Source organism: Triticum urartu, chromosome 5A (genome assembly GCF_056163025.1).
Source record: "Triticum urartu cultivar PI428250 chromosome 5A, HENAU_Tu73, whole genome shotgun sequence".
NCBI classification, from domain to species: domain Eukaryota; kingdom Viridiplantae; phylum Streptophyta; class Magnoliopsida; order Poales; family Poaceae; genus Triticum; species Triticum urartu.
Window position 1 is genome coordinate 101362507 of NC_141877.1, and position 9473 is coordinate 101371979.

Consider the following 9473-nt stretch of genomic DNA (forward strand, 5'->3'; position numbering starts at 1 on the left):
AATAAAGCCAGTTGCTAAGAGCCTGGCTACCTCTTCTCCAATCACCTTGCGTCTTTCTTCATTAAACCGGCGGAGGAACTGTTTCACCGGTTTATATTTAGGATCCACATTAAGGGTGTGCTCAGCGAGTTGCCTCGGTACATTTGGCACGTCAGAGGGCTTCCATGCAAAAATGTCCCGATTCTCACGGATGAACTCGATGAGCGCGCTTTCCTATTTTGGATCCAAGTTGGCACTGATGCTGAACTGCTTGGACGAATCGCCAGGTACAAAGTCAACAAGCTTAGTTTCTGCTGCCGATTTGAACTTCAGGGCCGGATGATGCTCCGTAGTTGGCTTCTTCAACGGAGTCATGTCCGCCGGATCAACATTATCTTTATAGTACTTCAACTCCTCGGTGGCACAAACCGACTCTGCATAAGCCGCATCTCCTTCCTCGCATTCCAAAGCAATTTTGCGGCTTCCGTGAACCGTTATTGTCCCCTTGTGACCCGACATCTTGAGCTGCAAATACACATAACAGGGCCGAGCCATAAACTTGGCGTATGCCGGTCGCCCAAACAGGGCATGATATGGACTTTGGATTTTCACCACTTCAAACGTCAATGTCTCTGATCTGGAATCATGATCATCCCCAAAGGCCACTTCCAGAGCTATCTTACCAATGGGATATGCTGATCTGCCAGGCACTACACCGTGGAATACTGTATTAGACGGTTTGAGATTCTTATCTGTTAGTCCCATACGATGGAAGGTTTCATAGTATAGGATGTTAATGCTGCTCCCTCCATCCATGAGCACCTTGGTGAACTTATAACCTCCCACCTGAGGCGCCACCACCAGAGCTAACTGACCCGGATTATCGACCTGGGGTGGGTAATCCTCTCTGCTCCATATGATTGGCTGTTCAGACCAACGTAGATAACGGGGTGTGGCCGGTTCAACAGAGTTGACTGCCCGTCTCTGAACCTTCCGGTCTCGCTTGTCCAAGCTAGTGGTAAAGACATGGTACTGCCCACTACTCAACTGCTTTGGGTTGCTCTGGTAACCTGACTGTTGCTGCTGTTGGTTGTAACCACCCTGGTTGTTCTGATTATTTTGACCATTATGTCCGCCCGGATTACCATTAAATCCTGAACCGGAACTTCCTCCACCGTAACCCGGCCCGGACCCTGAGCCACCACCAGATCCGTGATCATACCGGAAATTATTAGAATTCTTGAACTCCTGCATAATAAAGCAATCCTTCCAAAGGTGGTTTGCTGGCTCCTCCTTCGTCCCATGTCTTGGACAGGGCTGGCTTAGCAGATAGTTCAGGTGGTTTGGGTTAGGGTTGGGTGTTCCACTATGATTTTTTGGCCTACCCTTGCGCCGCTGGCCATTGTCCTGTGCGTTGGTATTAGCCACAAAATCCATGTTACCATCCGCTTTACGCTTGCCTCCTCCGCCATTGCCTACCCAGTGATGCTGCTGACCTTTGGAGCTGCTATTCTTCTTCCCCTTCCCTGTCTTGTCATCATCAGATTCGGGATCCTTGGTACTATCAGAATCAGCATATTTTACCAAAGCGGCCATGAGAGTCCCCATGTCAGTGCAATGATGCTTCATCCGTCCTAATTTCAACTTCAGGGGCCCAAACCGGCAGTTGCCTTCTAGGGTTAATACTGCAGTGTCAGCGTTGATGCGGTCCGAGGAGTGCAACACTTGTGAAACCCGGCGCACCCAATGAGTCGTTGATTCTCCTTCCTCCTGGACGCATGCAGCTAAGTCCACTGTCGACATAGGCTATTTACAGGTATCCTTGAAATTGTTGATAAATCGGGCTCGCAATTGGGCCCATGAACTGATAGAATTAGCTGGCAGGCTTTTTAACCAAGTACGGGCCGTTCCTTCAAGCATCATGGTGAAGCATTTCGCACACGCCGTGTCATCCACATCCAACATCTCCATGGCCATCTCATAGCTCTCCACCCATGTCTGTGGAGGTTGATCTGCCGTGTAATTTGGAACCTTGCGCGGGCCTTTGAAATCCTTGGGCAGGCGCACATTGCGTAAAGCGGAAATAAGGCAAGGCACCCCCAAAGAACTAGAAGTAACACCAGGTTCGATCGAGATGGTTGGACGAACCGGCATGAGCTGCCGAGCCTGATGATGTGTGGCTAACTCGGCCTCCCTGCGCGCTCGGGCCCGGTTTACTACTTCCTGAGCGTCATCAGCACCACCCGTCGGGTTGTTGCCACGGGGTGCTCCACGTCGTTCATTACTCGACACTGCTGGCTCATCCATATGTCTGCTATAGCTCCGGCTTGGACGGGGGGTCGAGTGGATCCGGTCGCGGCTGTACGAGTATGCTTCCTGTTGGGCCAAAGCTGTCCTCAGAAGTTCCTTGACCCGTCACGTCTCTACTGCCTGCGGCGAGTCACCTTCAATTGGAATGGCCTCCAGTCATGCAGCAGCGGCAACAGGATTGTCCATTGGGTTGGAGTAGTGACCCGGAGGTGTTAAAGCATCCTGAGGTATAACGGTGTTTTGACGAGGTGGGTCCATCTGACGGGGCTGAACCGGTGCATCGGTCCCAGGGGCTTCTGCCCGGTTCCCCTCCAGCGGATTGCCGGCTCTTGGCCCTGGAGTGTTAAAAAGGTCTCTAGCCTCGAAAATCGGAGGTAAGCGGGATCGGTGCTTCCTCCTCATGACTTCATGCGACGCGCTCTGGTCCAACATAAGCATGTAGGCCTGTGCGTCTAAAGCGGCCCGCTCTGCGGCCATCCTGGTATCCTCAGCTGCCAGATCCGTCTTGGCCTGGGTGATTTGTTCCTTTACCTTTGAAATCTCCATGTTGTGAACGTCCTGATCTGGCGGATTAACTTCTGCCATAAGCACAGCCAACACATCAAATAGTTCTGATAGAACCTGAGCCGGCGGGCGCACAGGGCCTCCTGCCCCGGCAGCCGTCGTCGCTGCTGAACCGGAGACCGTTGCCACGGCTGTCGAAGAATGAAACGCTGCTTGTGTTCCGGTCATGAATATTCCAACCCGGTTAGGCAGATCGGAGGGGTCCGGAATATTGTCGCCATCGGAACAGCTCTCAATCCGGCCATCTTGTAGCTGATAAAGAGATTTGGTTTCTCCGGCCGAAGATTCGTCACCGGAACAAACGACAGTCGCCCCGCGAAGCTCCGATCTGTCCTCATGACTTCCTCCATGGATCACTCCCATGAAGGTACGCTTCATGGCCGGTTTAACCCGGGCGGATTGCGCACGCTGAGCCGTCTCGACGAGATCGGTGCAGATGTCTGGCTCAGGGCCCGGTTCTCCGATCTTGCCAATGAAAACGTGAATGCTACCAAAGGGGACCCGGTACCCGTACTCAATTGAGCCAGCCTCGGGGCCCCAGCCTGCGTCGTCGATGTAGAGCTTGCCACAACGACTCTTAGTCATCCGGCCTACAGCGTAACCCTCGAGTCCTTCAAAGCGGCCCTCCAAGAACCGGAAACCATCGTGTGATAGCCCCACGGTGGGCGCCAACTGTCGTGGTTTTGTCACGGCAGATGTCCTAGAGAAAGGACTTAGTCGTGGAGCCATCGCGATGGGTTAGCTTGAAGGGGTTAAAGCGGACACAAGGACACAAGTGAGTTTATACTAGTTCGGCCCCTTCGATGAAGGTAAAAGCCTACTCCTAGTTGTGATGGAATTGATGGGTGTTTCGATGACTAGGGAGCAAACAAGCTTCGCCTATGTCTCGAGTTGTTGTCTGTTGTCCTTGAACCGTCGCCGGGTCGTCCCCTTATATACATGGGTGACGCCCGTCGGTTTACAGAGTCCCAACACCGGCTCATAGATGTGTCCGGTTTGGTCTCTACTTATTCCTAACTTACAATACAAGTTACATATTCCCGCCGGTTTACGGCTACAGGCTCTCAACCGATTATGGGTCTTGAGCCCTCATCTACCTTCATGGGCTTTAACATACTTAACTGCTGATGAAGTTAACCCGGCCCAAATAGGCCGGTTTACGCCCAGTAGTAATATCCCCAACAATATCCTTGGAGTGAAAGATGTTATATTTGACAAGGATAGATTGTGCAGTGCTTGTCAAGCAGGAAAACAAGTTGGAGGAAGTCACCCCGTGAAGAACATCATGACCATGAGAAGACCGCTCGAGCTACTTCATATGGATCTTTTTGGTCCCAATGCCTATAAAAGTCTCGATGGAAACTCATTTGGTCTAGTCATAGTTGATGATTTTTCGAGATTTACGTGGGTGGGTGTTCTTTCTTGATGATAAATCACAGGTCCAAAATATCTTCAAGAACTTTGCTAGGAAGGCCCAAAATCAATTTTAAGTGAAGATCAAGAAGAATCGTAGCGACAACGGAACGGAGTTCAAGAACACTAATGTGGATACCTTTCTTGACGAAGAAGGGATTTCACATGAGTTCTCGGCTACGTACACGCCTCAACAAAATGGAGTTGTTGAGAGGAAGAACCGGACCCTTGTTGAGATGGAGAGAATGATGCTTGATGAGTACAAGATGCCAAAACACTTTTGGGCAGAAGCGTTTGAGACAGCTTGTCATGCAACAAATCGCTTATATCTTCACAAGCTACTCGGCAAGACAACATACGAGCTTCTCACCGGTAACAAACCCCAAGTTGGATACTTTCGAGTATTCGGCTCAAAGTGTTACATTCTTGATAAGCATCGTCGTTCTAAATTTGCTCCTAAATCTCATGAGGGTTTCCTACTCGGTTATGGCTCAAACTCTCACACCTACCATGTCTACAATAATTTCACCTGAAAGGTTGAAGAGACGGTAGATGTGAAGTTTGATGAAAATAACGGCTCGCAAGTAGAGCAATTGCCAATTGATGTAGGAGACAAAGATCTTTCGGAAGCAATCCAAGACTTGTCTATTGGCAAGATACACCCAGTGGAGGTGAAGGAGAGTACCTCGTCCATCCAAGTGGGAGCTTCTACCTCACGACAATGTGAACCAAGAGTTGACACGGAGGCATCCACAAGTGGGACACGCCAAGATGAAGAGAACGAGGAAGTACACCAAGATTAACATCATCAACCTCCTTCTCCACCTCGACAAGAGAATGACAACGTCAACAATGAAGAAGGCCAAGAGGAAGAACAATATGATGAAGAAGATGTTCCACCCTGACCCAAACAAAAGTCTCACGAGTTAGAGTAAGAGTCACAAGAGACCATCCCATCGAACAAATCTTCAATGTTATCCAAACCAGGAGAATCACTCGCTCTAAAACTCATTTGGCAAATTTTTGTGAACATTATTCATTCATCTCTAGAATTGAACCTATGAAGGTTGAAGAATCATTGGAAGATCCGGATTGGATAAATGCCATGCATGAAGAACTACACAACTTTGAGAGGAACCAAGTGTGGACATTGGTTGAGAAACCCGACAACAACCACAACGTCATCGGTACCAAATGGGTGTTTTGCAACAAGCAAGACAAAGATGGACAAGTCATTCGCAACAAAGCACGTCTCGTTGCCCAAGGTTACACTCAAGTCAAAGGTATGGACTATGGTGAGACATATGCCCGCGTTGCTAGACTTGAGTCCATCCACATCTTACTTGCCTATGCTAATCACCATGATATTACCTTCTAAATGGTGAAATTGAGGAGGAAGTTTATGTTAAACAACCTCCCGGCTTTGTTAATCCTAAGAAACCCGACCATGTTTACAAACTTCACAAAGCTCTTTATGGTCTTAAACAAGCTGCTAGAGTGTGGTATAAATGCTTGACCAAGTTCCTTATTGAAAAAGGCTTTGAGATTAAAAAGATAGATTCTACTCTTTTTACTAAAAGGGTTAATGGTGAATTATTTGCGTGCCAAATTTATGTTGATGATATCATATTTGGTTCAACTAACCCTCATTTTAGTGAAAAGTTTGGAAAGCTAATGTCGGAGAAGTTTGAGATGTCTATGATGAGTGAACTCAAGTTCTTTCTCGGGTTGCAAATCAAGCAAACTAAGGAGGGTACCTTTGTTTCCCAAACAACGTATTCCAAGGACTTATTCAAGAAGTTCAACATGCAAGAATGAAAATGTATGAATACACCCATGCCTACTAGTGGACATCTTGACCTGACTAAGGATGGTAAACCAGTTGACCAAAAGTTTTATCACTCTATGATTGGTTCATTGTTATATCTATGTGCCTCCCATCCTAATATTATGCTAAGTGTGTGCATGTGTGCATGTTATCAAGTGGCCCTCAAAGAATGTCATCTTAAGGCTGTGAAAAGGATAGTGAGATACTTAATACATACACTAAATTTTGGCATTTGGTATCCTAAGAGGTCTTCTTTTGATCTTGTTGGCTACTCCGATTCGGACTATGCCAGTGAAAAGGTTGATAGAAAATCCACTTCGGGTACTTGTCAATTTCTTGGTAGATCTCTTGTGTCTTGGTCTTCCAAGAAACAAAACTCGGTATCCTTATCCACCGTTGCTACCTCTTGAGCACTGTGTTGGTTTTCCGTTGAAGAGGAAATGGTGATGCAGCAAAGTAGCGTAAGTATTTCCCTCAGTTTTTGAGAACGAAGGTATCAATCCAGTAGGAGGCCATGCACGAGTCCCTCGCACCTACACAAACAAATAAACTCCACGCAACCAACGCAATAAAGGGGTTGTCAATCCCTTCATGGTCACTTACGAGAGTGAGATCTGATAGATATGATAAGATAATATTTTTGGTATTTTTATGATAAAGATGCAAATTAAAGAAAGCAAAATAAATGAAAAAGGAAATAGCTTGTTGATGGAAGATTAAAATGATGGAAAATAGACCCGGGGCCATAGGTTTCACTAGTGGCTTCTCTCGGGAGCATAAGTATTATGGTGGGTAAACAAATTACTATTGAGCAATTGACAGAAACAAATTACTATTGAGCAATTGACAGAATTGAGCATAGTTATGAGAATATCTAGGTATGATCATGTATATAGGCATCACGTACGAGATAAGTAGACCGACTCCTGCCTGCATCTACTACTATTACTCCACACATCGACCGTGATCCAGCATGCATCTAGAATATTTAGTTCAAGAGAACAGAGTAACGCTTTAAGCAAGGAATATGCTCCGGAGAAGGCATTTCAGAGTCCAAAACGATGACTACAACTGCCTACTCTGCCACCATCCGCCTGAGGAAGATATTGTTCACCTCTTCTTCGCCTGCCCCTTCAGTCAGAGATGTTGGGATGCTTTGGGGATACAATGGCCAAATGACACTGACTGGGTCAGAATGCTGCATGAGGGCAAGGCCAGATGGGCTAGGCCGATGTTCTTGGAAGTTTTTGCAGTGGCAGCCTGGGGGATCTGGAAGGAGAGGAATGATAAACATTTCAGAGGAATTCAACCTTCATTTGATTCTTGGAGGAGCAGATTCAAGCAGGACTTTGCCATGCTGGTTCATAGATCAAAGCAAGAGCAGGGCCCTTGCATTCTATCCATAGTTAGCTTGCTTTGATTTTACCTTATGTCTGTGTTAGGATACTAACCTAACCCCTCCCCCTCTCTATGTAACTTGTACAGTGCTGGACACTCTAACCCCCCCCTAATTTTGTCTTATTAATATAAAAGGCAGTGAGAGAATCTCACTGTCATCAGTTCTCAAAAAATGCTTTAAGCAAGATGACATGATGTAGAGGGATAAACTCATGAAATATGATGTAAACCCCATCTTGTTATCCTCGATTGCAACAATACAATACGTGCCTTGCCGCCCCTACTGTCACTGGGAAAGGACACCTTAAGATTGAACCCAAAGCTAAGCACTTCTCCCATTGTCAAAAAAGATCAATCTAGTAGGCCAAACCAAACTGATAATTCGAAGAGACTTGCAAAGATAAACAATCATACATAAAAGAATTCAGAGAAGATTCAAATATTTTTTAAAGATAAACTTGATCATAAACCCACAATTCATCGGTCTCAACAAACACACCGCAAAAGAAGATTACATCGAATAGATCTCCACAAGAGAGGGGGAGAACTTTGTATTGAGATCCAAAAAGAGAGAAGAAGCCATCTAGCTAATAACTATGGACCCGAAGGTCTGAAGTAAACTACTCACACTTCATCGAAGAGGCTATGGTGTTGATGTAGAAGCCCTCCGTGATCGATACCCCCTCCGGCGGAGCTCCGAAAAAGGCCCCAAGATGGGATCTCGTGGATACAGAAAGTTACGGGGGTGGAATTAGGGTTTTGGCTCTGTATCTGGTAGTTTGGGGGTACGTAGGTATATATAGGAGGAAGGAGTACGTCAGTGGAGCAACGTGGGCCCCACGAGGGTGGAGGGCGCGCCTGGGGGGTAGGCGCGCCCCCTACCTCGTGCCTTCCTGGTTGATGTCTTGATGTAGGGTCCAAGTCCTCTGGATCACGTTCGTTCCTAAAATCACGTTCCCGAAGGTTTCATTCCGTTTGGGCTCCGTTTGATATTCTTTTTCTGCGAAACTCTGAAATAGGCAAAAAAATAGCAATTCTGGGCTGGGCCTCCGGTTAATAGGTTAGTCCCAAAAATAATATAAAAGTGTATAATAAAGCCTAATAATGTCCAAAACAGGATATAATATAGCATGGAACAATAAAAAATTATAGATACATTGGAGACGTATCAAGCATCCCCAAGCTTAATTCCTGCTTGTCCTCAAGTAGGTAAATGATAAAAACAAAATTTTTGATGTGGAATGCTACTTGGCGTAATTTCAATGTAATTCTCTTAATTTTGGTATGAATATTCAGATCCGAAAGATTCAAGACAAAAGTTCAATATTGACATAGAAATAATAATACTTCAAGCATACTAACTAAGAAATTATGTCTTCTCAAAATAACATGGCCAAAGAAAGTTATCCCTACAAAATCATATAGTCTGGCTATGCTCCATCTTCACCACACAAAGTATTTAAATCATGCACAACCCCGATGACAAGCCAAGCAATTGTTTCATACTTTTGGTGTTCCCAAACTTTTTCAATCTTCATGCAATACATGAGCGTGAGCCATGGACATAGCACTATATGTGGAATAGAAATGTGGTTGTGGAGGAGACAAAAAGGGAGAAGATAGTCTCACATCAACTAGGCGTATCAACGGGCTATGGAGATGCCCATTAATAGATATCAATGTGAGTGAGTAGGGATTGCCATGCAACAGATGCACTAGAGCTATAAGTATATGAAAGCTCAACAAAAAGAACTAAGTGGGTGTGCGTCCAACTCGCTTGCTCACGAAGACCTAGGGCATTTTGAGGAAGCCCGTCATTCGAATATACAAGCCAAGTTCTATAATGAAAAATTCCCACTAGTATATGAAAGTGATAACATAGGAGACTCCCTATCATGAAGATCATGGTGCTACTTTGAAGCACAAGTGTGGTAAAAGGATAATAGCATTGTCCCTTCTCTCTTTTTCTATATTTTTCATT